General features: G+C 39.5%; 1 long non-coding RNA gene across 1 annotated transcript; it reads left to right on the top strand.

Annotated features, from left to right (window-relative positions):
- Positions 1–11,874: 11,874 nt before the first annotated feature.
- On the top strand, positions 11,875–14,673 carry LOC136432204 (uncharacterized). The gene is made up of 2 exons (XR_010755472.1): positions 11,875–12,952; positions 13,375–14,673. It is a non-coding gene; the product is annotated as an uncharacterized lncRNA (long non-coding RNA).
- Positions 14,674–17,402: the final 2,729 nt, after the last annotated feature.

Below are 17,402 nucleotides of genomic sequence, written 5' to 3'. Positions count from 1 at the left end.
TTCCTTGAAGAAAACGAGATATTAAAACCAAATCAAACCGGGTTTCGCAAAAACTACAGAACCTCTGATAATATGTTTATACTGAAAACTTTAATTTCGAAACACACGCAGTCAAGGAAAAATCTCTTCGCCTGTTTCGTGGACCTATCAAAAGCATTTGATTCTATTTGGCATGAAGGTCTACTCTTTAAAATTATGTCGAAGGGAATCTCTGGTAAAATCTATGATATAATAAAAAGTTTATATAATCAGTCTGAAGCAAGCGTCAAGACAAACATAGGTTTAAGTGAAAATTTTCCCATCAAGATTGGAGTCAGGCAGGGTTGTGTCTTTAGCCCATCGCTATTTAACCTATATGTCAGTGACTTAGCAGACGAGCTCAATAAAGGAAACTTCGATGCGCCCATGCTAAATACATCATGCGTATCCAGTCTATTTTACGCTGATGACCTTGTGATGCTATCAACAAGCAAACATGGTCTACAAAATGCAATAAATACTTTAGGCCTTTACTGTAACAAATGGAAATTATCGGTAAATCTTACCAAAACAAAAATAATTGTATTCAATAAAAAGGGATATATGTTTTCAAATCTAAAATTCCATCTACTCAACAAAGACATAGAGATAGTTTCCTCGTATTGCTATCTGGGAGTGGTATTTACAACTGGTTGTAACTTTACAACAGCAATAAAAACATTACAAAAGAAAGCTTTAAGGGCATTGTTCAGTATAAAAACAACATTAGGAGACAGCAACCCCTCAATCTCCGTATACTGCAAACTATTTGATGCCTGTGTAGTGCCAATTCTAATTATGGTGCCGAGGTGTGGGGCAATTGCAAGACTGGACTAAACGACAAGTCCCCAACTGAACAAATTCATCTTAAGTTTTGTAAATCAATCCTAGGCGTGAGAAAGAATGCGAGCAACCTGGCAACGAGGGCAGAACTCGGCAGGTACCCACTATGGATTGAAGTATGTACAGTCAAACCTGTATTAGCGGTCACCTTTGCATAGCGGCCACCTGCCCATAGTGGTCACTTTTTGTCGGTCCCTTGGATTCTTCCCATTGACGTAAGCATTAAGAATTCGTCTATAGCGGTCACTGTCCAACGCGGTCGCGGCCACACGGTTTTCGGTCCCGCGGGTCTGGAAACACTGCCGATAACGGTCCCGGCGCATGGTCGCCGCAAGATTTCTTTCAAATCTCGGCAGAAATATACTTTTTTTATAGCAGTGTTACCCATGAAAATGTTGCCTATGGTTTTATTTTGCCCCTGGTGAGGGTTTTGAATTTCCAAAACCGCTAAGACGCCGGGCGAGCAGTTTGTTATGAATTATACAGACGCCTTTTATCCTCTACAAAAAGGTTTTAAAGTCATCAATTCTTTGTTTATGTGTTCTTTCCATTCAAAGAATGGCTGATCTTACCGTGATATTACGCAATTTTTTGCCGATAGATAATGTCACCGCGCAATTGAAAATGACACGGTTGTCTTCGGCAACATTTTAAGTCGCATGTGCTCCGGTTTGGGGGCGGATCGATGGATTGACTTGGACTTTAATAATGCTTGTGGAAAAATCGAGACCGACCGAAGGCAGTCATCTTGTCGGCGATCGTCGTCTTGTGGAAGTGGTCGGTAGACCAAGTTTGACTGTACACTGTACATGTATAGCATGTGAATAAATGTTTCTCAGTGTGGCACTTATTGCTCGTGGTCAAAATCAACCGTTTCTATAGAGCGGCCACCTGTCCATAGCGGTCGATTTTGGCCAGTCCCTTGAGTGACCGCTATAGGCAGGTTTGACTGTATTAGACTTTACTCGTACTACAAAAGGTTAGTTAGAGAAGTACCCCCAAACAGTCTTCAGTTTGAGTCCTTTCTAGTTCAACAAGACATCCTCTGTGAAAATGAAACCGTCCCAAACGGCCAAACGCCGTCTGTGACGGGCGTCCACTGAAATTCTATGTGTCCTGAATCATGACTGCAGACCGACTTGGACGGGTTGTAAATCTCTTGATGACACGTCTTGGACGGTCTGAACGGCCTGAAAAACGCCGGACGCGTCTAGATTGGCTCATTTGACGGCGTCGTTGACGCCGTAGAAAACGTCCCAGACGTCTTGGATGGCGTCCGCGCGGGCCCCCCGCCGGGTTGCAGGCGCCACCTGGGGACGCTAGGGACGGGCGCCGAACAAACGGCGTTTCTGACGTGGACGCGTCTAGATTGGCCCATTTGACGGCGTCGTTGACGTCGTAGAAAACGTCCCAGATGTCCTGGACCGCGTCCGCGTGGGCCCCCCAGGGACGGGCGCAAACGGCGTCAATTTTCCCGTGCTAATCCGGGCTGCTGTGCGCATGCTTGCTCCGTTTTGAGACGCGGTTTCTGACGGCGTCCGGACATGGTTTTGATTTTTATGGCCGCTTGGGGCAACAAAATATGCAGCCAGACTGGCGTAGTAGACCACCCACGGCCGCCATGGCCTCAGACTGGAAGCTAAATTAAACGAATTTCTTATAACATTGCTCCGCGGTTAAAAAACATTGTTTAACACAGCGGCGCAGCTTTGTGAAATTGAATCCGGCCTTTGAAGTTTGACTGCGTGCGCCGGCTGAAAGTTTGATTGACGTTGACGGGCGCGCACAAGTCATCAAGGGTGGGTGCAAATTCTTTTTAAAAAATTTGATCTTCTCTATTGTCTCATGAATGTGCATAATCAATCTAAAAATAAGACAGGAGATATTCTAAATATGTATTCTACAGTATCCTTATGTTATTTGTATTTTGTGGGGTCCAAACAAGATCCTCAGTTTGATAATTGCTACCCTGTAATCGGAGTCGGAAGGGCGGTAAGATTCTGCCAGACGTGCCTCGTGTTGGTGGGTTGAAATCATTTTCTGTTGTCTAGATATACATTTTCACAGCATCTTCATCGTTTATTAAAACAACAGATATTGTAAACAGGTATTCTACAATTCTTAATAAGAATAATATGTGCCTTTTTTTCCCCGTGGTATTTAATAGCAACATCCTATTTTATCATTTCTTTCGTAAGTGGGGAGGGCGGTCCGTGAGACCTCGTCGGAAATGATCTGCCTTTGTATCATTGTAACGAAACATCAACATGAAATGCTTGTTCACTTACCAGTCTCCGCTAATATAAACTCAGCCAGCTTGATAAAACTCAGCTTCTTTGGTGATATCCCTGTTTTTCTGCCGACGGAAGTTTGTTGACTTTCGAACCACCTCCTTGTTCGAACCAAGATCGCAGCGGCGGGCCCGCCACGGCAAATAATGTTCTTATCATGATTCTTCTCACAATCGACGTCTTGTTTGGCAATATAAACTCAGTCACCGGAATAAAACCAAACCCCGGATGTTGTAGAAAGATACAGCTGCCTTTAGAAGTAAATTGCATCCTCAAAAAGTGCGCGAAATCCAAGAAATGGGCCAAAAAATACAGCAAAACGAGCACTGACTGAACAAATGGTCTGTAACAGTTAACGGGCAAATCGAAACTCCCGCTCAAATTTGCGCATGTGCAGAAGCTGAAAACGTGCTTTTCACACGTTAGAAATGACGACAGGCGGAAGCGTCGGGTGAATAATTATTTCATAGCCCTGTCCGACGCTGTTTCTGATGTTTCCAGCGGCCAGGAAGGCCGCCCCGGCGTCCAACTAACAGACGGGCAGGACGGCCTGAACGCGCGCGACGTATCCGCCGCCGTTTCTGACAGGACAGACGGCCTGGGACGGGCTCCGACGCACTAAAACGCTCTTAGACGGCGTCCAAACATTTTAGACGGCTTCTTTTTTCACAGAGGATGCACCGACGCAAGCTGTCATGTTGGCTGTCCTCTGTTAGTAGAATCCTTGAGGAGTCAGGCTTTGCCAGTACCTTCTACTTAACAGGGACAGTAATACATCATCTGCTCAGTCTGAAGTAAAACAAAGACTAAAAGATATCTATGTGCAATCTTTTTACTCAGAACTGAACTCCAGTGGCAAAAAAGAGAACCAAGGTAATAAACTAAGAACCTACAAAACATTTAAACATACATATGAAAGAGAGAAATATCTTGATATAACAAACTAACGGCACCGCGCTGCGCGGACGAGGGGGTTAGTCTATTCTCAACGCTGTAGCGTTCGCATTTGTGGGTTATATTCCATGAAATTCACACACAATGTACAAAAACATATAAGTATTACCATTATAAAGTTATTCTGTGAAAGTTCGGGGAAAAATATACCAAAAATGCCGCTGGAAAAATTGACTTCCGGGTTGCGGGTCACTGCTTGATTTTGACAATTCTAGTGCCTACAAACGTGAAAATATTGCCCAAATCTTGGTCGTAAACAATCACCTGGGTACCGACACATGTGGGTAATCATAGACTTGCTAAAGGTTTTACCCAAAATAATTGTATATTGCGAAAAAATGCTTATATTTCGTCCCAAATTTGGGGCCCGTTTTGCAGGCACGGCGCGGCTCGCACGCCGGGCACAATGCATTACTCACGAGCACAGGACGTTCACCCAACGTATGGTACTCCCAAATAAGGTGTGACCCGAACGAAAGCCGAGAATTAATGCCACAAAAACATAGGAGTTGGTTGGCTACCAGCGCTCACGAACCTTGCCGAAGGCAAATGTATGCATAAGTGAAGTGTCAATCACCGGCCACGCGGCGCGCTAGGGTCCTCGGGGGACCGCCAGCTGCCAGATAACAAAACAAACCCGCGGCGGCCGAGAAGCTCGAAGAAAGGAACCACACATTGCATTTCAGAACAGAGGAACATCTTAGAAACATTTTAGACCATGTATACTGTAAAAATAGTAGGTTATGTAGGTGAATTAGGACTAAGGTTGACGAAAGTTCAGTGCAGGCTTGTCTACTGGGCTTTGTGTCAGTTGGATTTTTTCCAGCTGCGTGCCTCGTGTTATGTTACGGAGTTCCTCAGAGGAAATTGGACACATAAGTTTTGATGAAATCCTGCATAGACGTTGTATAGAACAGCTACTAAACCATATAGATAACGTATAAGAATATTCACCTGACCATAAAACTTCTTTTCTGACGAGGCACGTTAACGTTTACCCCAGTTACGAGAGATATTTACTGATCAAAAATAATGTCGGACCCCTAACTATGGACTGTACCAAATGTATCTACCGTAAAGACGGAAGAAAAATAGAGACTCAGACAGACCCATTTCAACCTACTGGTTTGTGCATTTATTTTTTGTTCTTTTTAACATGTATATGAACTGTTTTAATACATCCTTGTAATATTTTGGTGTAGATTGAAAGATTTACTACTTAAAAAAACTCAAATATTATGGTGGTACAGTCAGCCACTTGCGTTTTCCCTGCCCGTACGAGCAAGGAACTTCTAGCTGTCGGGGGTAATTTCTGTCCGAAAAATTGCCTTGGAAGGGTACGTCCCCATACGTCTGTGTCACAAAACGTTTTACCTTTATTTCTGAGTATTACATGCTTTCCAGGGTCTTTCTATACGTTCTTTTTCAACCACAGAAACTCAGCAAAATGTATAACCTGCGGCGTGCACCGCATGTGGTGTTTGTGTTCTCCGCCCACACCAGGCAGGCTCCTTTCACATGTTGCATATGTTAGCGTTCGGCAGCACTTCGGAAATGGTCCCGCAGGAATAGTTTTCTTGGCGGCCGGCTAGGTTCTGGAGGTTAGGCGGCGCCTTAACCATTGCCGCGCCATGACTAAGCTAAGGATTAGCGATCACTTACTACATATTGAAGCTGGTAGATATACTCCTAGTGACAGACTGTGTATATTTTGTAAGGAGAACTATATAGAAAATGAAGTACACTTTGTTCTTGAATGCTCTCTTTATAAAGATATACGCAATTCTCCTGTTAGTGACATATTGCTAGACCGAAGATATGCACATTTAACAAAGGAGGAAATGTTCGCACATGTTATGTCAACAGCCAATTACGATGTAATGAAAAAACTCTGTGAATTTGTCTACAAATGTTTCAAGAAGAGAGAAGAAGCATGTAAATCATAATTAAAGCATAGCATATTTTTTTTATAGTATTCTTATGATACTGTAATGCATTTAGCCCTCTGCTGGGCATGAATATACAATAAACTTCATTGTCATTGTCATTGTCATAATTAAGGACATAGTGTCTTAGAGGGACAAGATTTTGAAATTTTCCCTGGGGAGCATGTCTCCGGACGTCTTTGGTGCTCGACGTGGTCAACATACGGTCAGCAATATTTTGCCCCTCCCCTCCCAAACAAAATTTCCTGTCGCCGTCACAGCTACTCATTATTAGTTATACCGTTTAGTGTGGTTAAAAACAGATTCAGCGTCACCCCTAATCAACATGAAATCAATAGCTTTGAAGCAGAACTAGAAAGTTCAATCAAAATTGTTATGGTCGGTTGGGAAGCCTCATGATTTATCATAATTCGTAATCAGCTCTCAGAATTTAACGTAATTCGTAATCGGCGGCAAAATTTTTTCGTAATTCGTAATCTACCCTAGGAAGATCTTTAGTTACAGCAAGGACATTCTATAGGAACGACTGAGCACACAATCAGTCCCTATTCAAGAACCTTCAGTTCATGCAGGGTGCAAAATACCTGGTTGCACGTTGCACAGTGCAACAAGATTTCGGTTGGTGCAAGTTGATTCCAAACCCAGGTAGCGCAGTGTGCAACCTTATATTTTGAGCCAAAGATCTCAATCGGAGCCCTGGAAGCTCACAAAAACACAGTGTCACTCTCATAAAATTCGGTAAATCTTCAATTAAAATAAAGAGATCAACACTTTTTCGTTTTAAACCATCCAAAACCCTTCATAGATCGTGGAATTTGAGCTGAAAAAGACGAAAACACACTGCCCTCGGCTAAACAAGATGTTGTTAGGTCAATGGGAACACAATACTATCTAATTTATATTTTGAAATATTAGTAGTATTATACGCTACATACGAGCTTAATTTGAAGAAATCAGTGAATGTTGCTGGAGTAACCTGAAATTTGGATGTGCAACCTAGGTTGCAACATGGGCAACCTGGCTCAAAAAAGTATTTTGCACCCTGTCATGGTTGTAAAAATAATTAACACCTACATATGAATCACCCCCAGATTGGCATATATTCCAAGCGGCCACAAGCGCCCCACTATTGTAACACAAATTCAGAATGGCTTGACCGGGCGATGAGGAGTTGTTTGGGGTGATTTTGAAGACAATCGTGAAGAAACGGGGCAGCTGGAAGTCCTAAAAACCACACAGAACTTTCGGCAAAGCTACCGCTTTCACTTGAATGTGTGTGATTTAAAAAAGTTTATAAGGGAGCTGTCTTTACCAAGCACAAGATCAAGCAACACAACATGTGAAGATAATGTCCTAAGCTTGTGTATTGTATTTTATAAGTTTGTTTTCTAAAACGCGATCTGTATTTCTGAAGTAACGTTACATATTTTTTAAATCGTATATCCAATATGCAGAATTTTGAAATTTCATAACTTTGAAAAACAATGCCTGACCTATATAGATCATATTCTGCAGAGTCATGCTGTGTGTATGTTTTAGCAGCAGTGCGACAGCCCCAGCGTACCCCAGTATACTTTGGAAAATCTGTGTGGTGACCATCCTGTTTTGGTAGCATGCTAATAATAAACGTGAAGTACTTTGTTGTTTTGTAATGAAATTAGGGCTTCCATACATGTAGATGTTTCAAGATAGACTTTGACTGTTTAAAGCTGCTGCTTTTCCACCCAATAGAAAATAAAACTTTAAAAAAACTGACAACCAATGTTTGAAAGACTTTTAAAAATATTTATCAATGCCTGTTTGTAGCATGATGCATAAAGCTACTGACATGTAGAAGCTAGGTTCAATAATGAGTTGTGGGCTTAAAATCTACTAGAATGTACCAATATTAACCAATTTAGCAGATAAAATGGGTCTATCTGGGTCATATTGAGTACTAGTAGATCAAAAATTCAGAGCAAAGGGTCAAGGCTAACATACATGTACCGAGTATAGTCAAACCTGCCTAGGCAACCACCTCTGCAACGCAACCACCAGGCCATGGCGACAGCTTTTTCTCGGTCCCGAAAATTTTCCCCATAGGCACAAGCATTAGGCGGCCTGTTCAACATGACCGTTTTTGCTAGGTTCCCCCGGGTGGTCGCCTTGGACAGGTTTGACTATTTATGATTCAATTTGAACAAAACTATTCAAAAAAATTATGTGAAAATGATCTAGAAAGAATCATGGTCAAATGAAATAATGAGAACTTATCTGGGCTGCTATCGGACCATTTCACATTTCACAATACACATTACATGTCATACTATGTGTGATCTGCTGCCCTGAACAAAGGTATTTCAAAGGAAAATCGTTGAAACTTTTTGATGTAATCTCCACAGAACTGTACTTAAGAACACATTGACGGGAAGCTACTAATATAGGGCAAGCAGAACCCGATAAAATTGGGTGATTACCTGAGATGACATTCAATTATTACATCCTGTAAATTCCCTATTTACGTACGCACTTTTAAAACTTTTCAAGTAGCAAGCAGATGCTCAAGGCCGACACCAAAGTCGGGTTGCGTACGTTAGGAGGGGTTCTTCCTCGGAAAAATCGCATATCAGCATTAGAGTACGGTACATCTTCATGCAAATGAAGTGTAGAATGCTACCATACAATCAATCAGTAATAAATAATAAATAATACATACATTCAAATTGTTATGATATTTTCTGCCCAGAAACATTTTCTCAGTAACCCTTTAAGTCGGTAAACATCATTGGAAGGATGATCATGTCAACCTCTTAACTATCCACCAAAATGATGGAGAGGGGGTGCGTACGTTAGGAGGGTTTTTCCCCTGAACGTTTCAACTCACTGAGTCAGGCCCGCAATCGTCCCCAAATCAGGGGTCCGACGTTAAGAAGGGTGCGTACGTAAATAGGAATTTTACGGTTACCGTAGTACTCTCAGACTAAGATGAGGACATAACTTGCGAAAAGATAGCTGTAAACAACACTTGCAGGTAGATGAACAGGTTAGGTTTCACATATGGGTCTGTGCAACAGAACCAATGCCCAGCTACTGCCGTGCTGCATGCCTGCAGAGCTGGTGTGTTAGTCATTGTTAATGGACACCTCTAAGCTAATTGGTGAAAGTTTTAGCTGTCAATAGGATTATAATTACGGTCGCGTTTTTTGAATAGTAAAATCTTGTTACGGCCGCCAACTCGAAGCGGTGGGGGATCACAACAGGCTTTGCATAATATTCCAAATTAGATGTAAACTGTTTTCATCGCGGGTGCAAGTTTGCATCGTGGACGCAAAATGTAAACCGTTGCGATTTGGAATATATCCGAAACCGTTTTATTATTTGAATCATGAACCAGGCCTATTCATAAGGTACAATTTACTGTAAATCATGATTTTTTAACGGGGCTTTTATTATAGCGGCTTTAGCGGTTGCTGTTCAACCGCTATATTTTCATCACGTTATATTTTGATCACTCTTCTGCCCCCCTCCCTCTTGCCCCGACACTGTACAGTAACTACGTAGTACACAATCACGCTCCATTCATTCGCCACGATATGCACACTTTGTACTAGTCATTCACACAGGAACAAGCAAACTTTGTTCTTCAAGAAATAAAGCATTTATTGTACAAGTTTGTCATCATTTTTTTGTACAAATGCAGTGTGTACTGACGATAGCATACACAAACAATTACTTATGGCGTCATTACAGCTTATAATTATTTACACAATGGTACTAGTATGCAGAAATACCATTATCATTTCAAGTTACGATTAAGAAGTTTCCACCTTTGGTCTGTAAACTGCCGACTTTTTCTTGAAGATTTAATGATAATACTAGTATTCATGTCTTTTTTCTCACATCAGTCTGTGAATTACAGACACCTGTTTTAAAATTAAGTGACGTGACCTACTCCATTCTTCCCCAAACCGCTATATTTTCCTGCCGCCGTATCAAAGTGATTTACAGTATCATCATACCACAACAAGTAGAGCTGTGTACCGTACACTGTACGGATACAGTACCGGGTACAATCAATTAGGTACAGGTCCAAAATACCTGACCCTGCTGTATCCGTACTGGACCTGACTCAGGGGATGGCCACTTTGACTGATAAAATTACTATGAAATTACCGTGGCAGTGCTCTAAAGCCACTCTGAAGCACAGAAAACACATTTGCATGGCTGGAGTCAAATTTTCATCTGTGTTTTCATGAAAATAATACCTAGCACAATCAAATATTATGTTTTTACCAGTTCAAACATGCTTATGTCCTTATTGAAAATCTAGCATTTTCCGAACAAATAGTTTAGGTACAGATTCAGGTCCGGACCTGTACCTAAACCCGTGTACCTGTACCTGTACCTAAAATTTGTTTAGGTACACAGCTCTAACAACAAGATTACTAGTTAATTGCAATCCGACTCAAAGTTATCAAAAATGAAAATAAATATAAGTACTAACATTATATGGTTGCTGCCATATGCACATTATGTATGGTGGGGAGAGGACTTTAACTATTTGGTGAAATTTGACAACGCCGCTTATTCAGGAACCTGATCATGAGGGTCTGCATGGGGGGTCCTGGCAACGCTTAACGGTAAATTCAGGCCAGCCGATAACGCTTAATGGTAAATTCAGCCGGCCGATAACGCTTAACGGTAAATTCAGCATTTTTAGAACATGAGATACCCCTGAAGACGACGGTAATTTTTGCCACTAGTCGTCCTGATCTTGTGGCAAGAGACCTATTACGCTATGCCATTCTCGCACGCCTGCTCCGAACCCTTTAAATTCGGCGGCGACAGCAAATTTCGTATTGGGTGGACGAAATGTTCATGATCACGATGACGAGCGCCGAAGGCGCGAAGAAAATTTTGAAATCTTGACCCTCTGAAACGCTATTTCCTGCATTCTGAGGGGGGGGGGGTTGAGTAAGCTAAGTTTTATGACATATCTATTTGAAAAAAAAATACAGAAGAGTTTCAGCTTGATTTTTGAGGGGCGTCACGCCCTCCAGACCTCGCCGGAGCTGCGACATGCTCCCGGGGAAAGTTCTTGACACCCTGAAACGCTATTTCTTGTATTTCGACGGGCAAATATTACTGGTGATGTAAGTTAAGTTTAATGATATCTCTGTTTATGAAAAAATACAGACGAGTTTCAGCTTGAGTTTTGGGGGTCGAAGCCCTCCTGACAATATTTTTCGCCGGAGGCCCGGCTTGCACCCGGGGAAAATTTTAAAATTTTGAACCGCGAACCGTTAATTTCCTGAATTGTGAGGAGAAAACTTTGCTGGTAGAGTGAAAAATAGAAGTGTTTCAGCTTGAAATTTTGTGGGGGGGGCTGGGGGCGCCCTACCGACATATTTTCGCCGGAGCCTGGAGAAAATTTTGAAATCTTTACCCACTGAAATCCTTTTTCCTGCATAACGAGGAATTACTCAATAACGCTTAACGTTGAATTCAGGATGACAAATAATGCTTAAGGAGGAATTAAAACGACCAGTAACGCTTCACGATTAATATACCGATAACGCTTAACGGTAAATTCAGGGCGGCCGGTAACGATTAACGGTGAATTAAAATCGCTGGTAACGCTTGACGAAAAAGGGCATGCAGACCCTCGATCATGACTTGACATTAGCGTTTTGTTGCTGACATACATGTATGACTGAGTAGCCCAATAAATGATACATCGCAGACACACATTAAGGTGATGCACAGTTGTGTATGAGCTATCCAAAGACAGTTACCAGAATGACAACATAATGCACATAGCTGGCTGTGTTGTGGGTTTATGATCAGAACAGCACTTTCTTGTTTTTTCTAGTTTTCTTGTTTTTACTTAATTCGTGGACAAATTTTCTTGAATGAAGAACTTCCATGAAAATGATAAGAATAAATAAGAAAAGCACAAGGGACCATTCCAAGAATCTTGTCTTGTAAATTCTCACAACAAGAAACATTTTCTTATTTTTCTTAGATAAAGAAATAATTTCTAGAAAGGATTTTCTCTCATAAGAATTTTCTAGAAATTGAAGTTAAAAGTTCTTGTTTTTCTTGTATGGAGAATCTATTTCTTGCCATGTATAAGAAAATACAAGAATTTTTTTCTCCCCTATCTTCTTTTTCTGGTAGTAAGAAAAAACAAGAATTCAAGATTATGAAAACAAGCAACAACTAGAATTTTATTCTTGAGTGTTCTTTATTTTCGTATCAAGAAACCTTGAGAAAGAAATTCTTGATTTTCTTGGGATGTTTAAGAAAATAGAAGAATTTTCTTCTTGCCTTTCTTGAGGTATCCTGCTTAGAAAAACAAGAATTTTGAAGATATTTAAACTAGAAGACAAAGTTCGAGTCATAACTAGAATAATATTCTTGAATGTTCTTGATTTTCGTATCAAGAAACTTTGAGGAATGCATTTCTTGTTTTTCTTGATAATAATACTTTAAGAAATACAAGAAATACTTTGAAATTCTTATTTGAACTCGTATAATATAATGGTTGTTTCCTGGCTAAGATGAGGCTATTGCAAGAAAAAGAAGCCAAGTTAAATTTTCTTTAAAAATCTTGATTGTTCTAGCAAATATCTGCATAAAATTTTGACCAATGGCAACACTTGCCATGTGATCTTTTCCTAACTCCTGATTGGTGGTTTCAAATGCTACAGGCAGTTGACAGCAGGGCCAAAGCTCTGAGAAGTTCATACCTTCAAGTGCTGTTCACTTCTAGTTCTATTTTGTATTAATTGAAGACTCAAGTCGGTTTCAAAGTCAAAACCCAGGTACAAGAGAACATATACAAGATGGGGATCATGGTCTGAGCCTGCAGCAGATGCCAAATTTTGCACGGAAACACTGGATAGCAGTATGGAAAAGGTAAGTGCCCCCCTCCCCACCCGACTGTATGAAAATCAGCTCAACTTTATTTATCATATGAAAAAAAAAAAGTCAAAGGGCCCCTGGATGGTTTAATCGTCAAAAGCATCAAGAATTAGAGATAATGATAAGTATAGCCTCTTTGGGTCCAACTCAAAACATCTTTTTGGCCGATGAATTAATAGATTTTAATCAAAAAGCGATCCGCACACATTGGAAGATAACATTCCACCTCTGAGGGGTGGACTATTTTAAACGTATTGTTTCTGGAAAACATATGGATAGGTTAAAGAATGATAAAACATATGATGTGTTTTGTGAAGAAATCAATTCAATTGGAACTTTCACATCTAGAAGCTGGAAGTTAGTTAGCTCAACTCAGAAAGTAAAAATGAATAACATAGTCTTCATTTTTCCCCCAGATGTTGGAAGATGCCAATGGGAATGCCAATGTCAACAGAAATGGGCTTGAAGGGTTTGGTTTCCATAGTCGAAGATGATCATCTGTTAACACTGCCAAGTCAGATGAGGCTGCTCTACACCACCTTCCAAGACAATAAAGAACTATATGTTATGAAATATATCATATGTAATAAATCATATAGCATGTTAATTACATAGCAGTTTGTAATCTTTATGTCCTTTCAGTTTCAGTAGGCTTTGTATCAAAATTAGTTTTGGTATTTGTACAACAATATTGTATATAATGTATATTATTATTATACCTATTATTTTTGAAATAATACACTGTAAAGCTTTGCCAATGTCATTTTTTTATACCAGACTCCACAATTTACAGAAATATTAAGCCATCAGCATGTCATTTAAACTGTAACTCTTGGAGTGAGATTCTTATTGTAAGAACATCAGTCTTAAGAGTAAGAAAACATTTCTAGGTAGCAAGAATTGTGTTCTTGAAGTAAGAAAAGCATTCTTGTTGTAAGAAGATTAATCTTAGAAGTAAGCAAACATTTCTTGACAGCAAGAATTGTGCTCTTGGTGGAAGAAAAGTATTCTTGGTGTAAGAATATTAATCTTAGAAGTAAGAAAAAAATTCTTGGCAGCAAGAATTGTGCTCTTGATATAAGAAAAGTATTCTTGTTGTAAGAAGATTAATCTTAAAAGTAAGCAAACATTTATTGACAGCAAGAATTGTGCTCTGGATGTAAGAAAAGTATTCTTGGTGTAAGAATATTAATCTTAGAAGTAAGAAAAAAATTCTTGGCATCAAGAATTGTGCTCTTGATATAAGAAAAGTATTCTTGTTGTAAGAAGATTAATCTTAGAAGTAAGCAAACATTTCTTGGCAGCAAGAATTGTGCTCTTGATGTAAGAAAAATATTCTTGGTGTAAGAATATCAATCTTTGAAGTAAGAATACATTTCTTGGTAGCAAGAATTCTGCTCTTGATGTAAGAAAAGCATTCTTGTTGTAAGAAGATCAATTATAGAAGTAAGAAAACATTTCTTGGTAGCAAGAATTCTGCTCTTGATATAAGAAAAGTATTATTGGTGTAAGAATATTAATCTTAGAAGTAAGCAAACATTTCTTGGTAGCAAGAATTGTGCTCTTGATATAAGAAAAAATATTCTTGGTGTAAGAATATTAATCTTAGAAGTAAGCAAACATTTCTTGGTAGCAAGAATTGTGCTCTTGATGTAAGAAGATTAATCTTAGAAGTAAGAAAACATTTCTTGGCAATAAACAATCTTTGCTCTTGATGCAAGAAAAGTATGCTTATTGTAAGAAGATCAATCTTAGAAGTAAGAAAGTATTTTCTAGGCAGCAAGAATTATGTTCTTGAGGTGAGAAAAATATTCTTTGTATAAGAAGATCAGCTCTAGAGGTAAGAAAGTATTTCTAGGCGATAACAATTTTTGCCCCTGAAGCGAGAAAAGGATTCTTGATGTAAGATATTAATCTTGATGTAAGAAAACATTTCTCAGCGATAAGCATGTTTGGTCTTGAAGTGAGGAAAATATTCTTAGTGTAAGAACCTAAATCTTGAAAATAAGAAAGCAGTTCTAGGTATTAAGATTGCAGGTCTTAAGTAGAGAAATGCATTCTTGTTATAAGAACAAAAAACTTGAAAAGAAGAAAGGATTTCTTGGATGTAAGAATTTTGGTCTTGAAGTAAGAAAAGACGTGTTGGTATAAGAACCTAAATCTTAGAAATAAGAAAGTAGTTCTTGCTATCAAGAATTTTGGTCTTAAGAAGAGAAATGCATTCTTTTTGTAAGAACATAAAAGCTAGCAGTAAGAAACCATTTCTAGGCAGTAAAGTTTTGGTCAAGAATACCAGCCTTTAAGTGAGAAATTAATTCTTAGTATAAGAACCTCAGATCCATGTGTCTGAATCAAGAATATACATATAGGAAAAAAAAATCTTACTGCAAGAATTACTTTCCGCAAGGATTGCTTTCCGGCAGTAACCAAGGTCATTTTTATAAGAAAGATTTTCTTACTACAAGAAAAAGCTCAGTAAGTAAAAAATTGCTTAATTCGTGGACAAAACCTTTTTCTTGAATACAGAAAAATTTGCTTGCATGAAGTAATATTTTTCTGTATGTAAGAAAAAACTAGAATACAAGAAATTGCATTTTTGGTAGTGAGCTGTTTACATCTGGCTTGCTGACAGTTTTTCTAAGCACAATGGCTGATCACATTACATTCATGCACCTAGCGGCCATCCAACCCCCCTGCAGGATAAGCCTTGTACAAACATACCTGCAACAAAGAGTGCAATGATGCGCCTTGTACAAACAAACGTCCCACAGAGGGTACATCGCTGCACTGCGTGGGACTGCAGAAGGGTACAGAAACTGGTAGCCTCATCGTCCTTGGAGACTGAATAAACAACAACACCAACAGCGATTATTTCATATCTAGGGCAGACTGGGAGAATTGTAGGGAGCAGGAATATGAAAAAAATGATTAATCAAAACACACAAGCAATTTTTTTAAATGCATGTACTGAGTACTAGACTTACTAATGATACAAAGACAATATCCAACATGATCTCATTATGAAACTCGCTGTTTGCTTGTTTGTAATTTACTGATAAGAAAATGAACAGGCTCAAAGTTGATTGATAAAAAGAAATTTAGACTCTGCACTTTATGTCACATACTAGTAGGGCTACCAAATATGGTCCAATTTAGACTATTCAAAATGTCATTTACCGGTATCTAAAAAGAGGGGCAGACTGAGCCACATTTCAAACCCATATATAGGCATTTCGGAAGAAATAGTCGGAGGTCTTCTAAAAAGAAAATATGCAGGTGGTCAGTAACTTTTTGTCTGCCTGATAAATGCTGTGCAATAATGTATTTATACAGCCAGAGGTACATGATGAAGAAATGTGCTATGTATTTATGCGATGTATGTAAATGTATGTAATGCAGTGGTAGAAATACTTTTTTTCAGTGTTCTGCAATATTGCAGAATGTCCAAATTTTTTTCTGCAATTTGAAAATGTTTTCTGCAAATACACATGCCTCCATACTACAACCTTCTCAACTTAATAATGCCTACTTACTTACATAGCTTTGCAACATTGCTGTAATTCTTTATTCTCTCACTCTATCTTTGATTATCACTACAAAGTTTTTAAGAGCAATACCATGCATGTGTGTGAAAAATATTAAATTAATAGCGAAAATTGCAACAGCAAAAGTATATTTATTCAATATGAATCAAATCAGTTTGATCATTTCAGTATGTGTATCAAAATTAACAACAAATTCAACAGCCTGCCTGATAAGGAGGACAAGGGTATTTATCCTTGCGAGAAATACGTGTTCTGATGCGTATTATGATTAATAATAAATAAGATCGCACGACCTGTGAAACAGCCACGGCCCACAGAAAACATGACAAAAAAACGACAAAAAAATGTAAAATTCAAAATAAAACGCCTTTACGCAAACCTTAGCCTCTGTGTAGTTTTTGTATAAATCTGAAACATTACTATCGGTTTCAAACATCGGACTCCGACTTCGGACATTCGGGGAGACTCCAGAGATGGCCCGGTGATGTTAGTTTTTCACGTGGGTGCCCCTCTCCCCACTGTGTCGGCACAGGAGAAATGTTCCGCCTTTTCCACACAAGGCGGTGCTCAATATCTATCCGAGTAGTTCGCAACTTCATCGCTGCCATCTGGGCTTCAAGGACCACGGGCTAATGAAGTGGCCACCGTTTCGTTCCTTCTGTCATCGCGCCCATGCCCCGAGTTCGAGCTCTGAAGAAATCGCAGCTTGCGACATACTTGTTTACGCTAGAGAAACATCCGGGAATTGTTTTCCCGACTTTTGCCGACCCCGAGATCATGACCGCGGAGATAAGCGAGGGTTGACGGAAATGCACGAATTTGACATTTTCTCACATGATTCGTCCCCGAAGTTTAATCACGGAAAGTGTCGAAACCCACCGAAAATACTGACCTCAAGT

The sequence above is a fragment of the Branchiostoma lanceolatum genome, chromosome 4, assembly GCF_035083965.1.
Source record: "Branchiostoma lanceolatum isolate klBraLanc5 chromosome 4, klBraLanc5.hap2, whole genome shotgun sequence".
NCBI lineage: Eukaryota > Metazoa > Chordata > Leptocardii > Amphioxiformes > Branchiostomatidae > Branchiostoma > Branchiostoma lanceolatum.
Note: the sequence above shows the minus strand (reverse complement) of the source record. Positions and strands in the feature narration are given on the sequence as shown.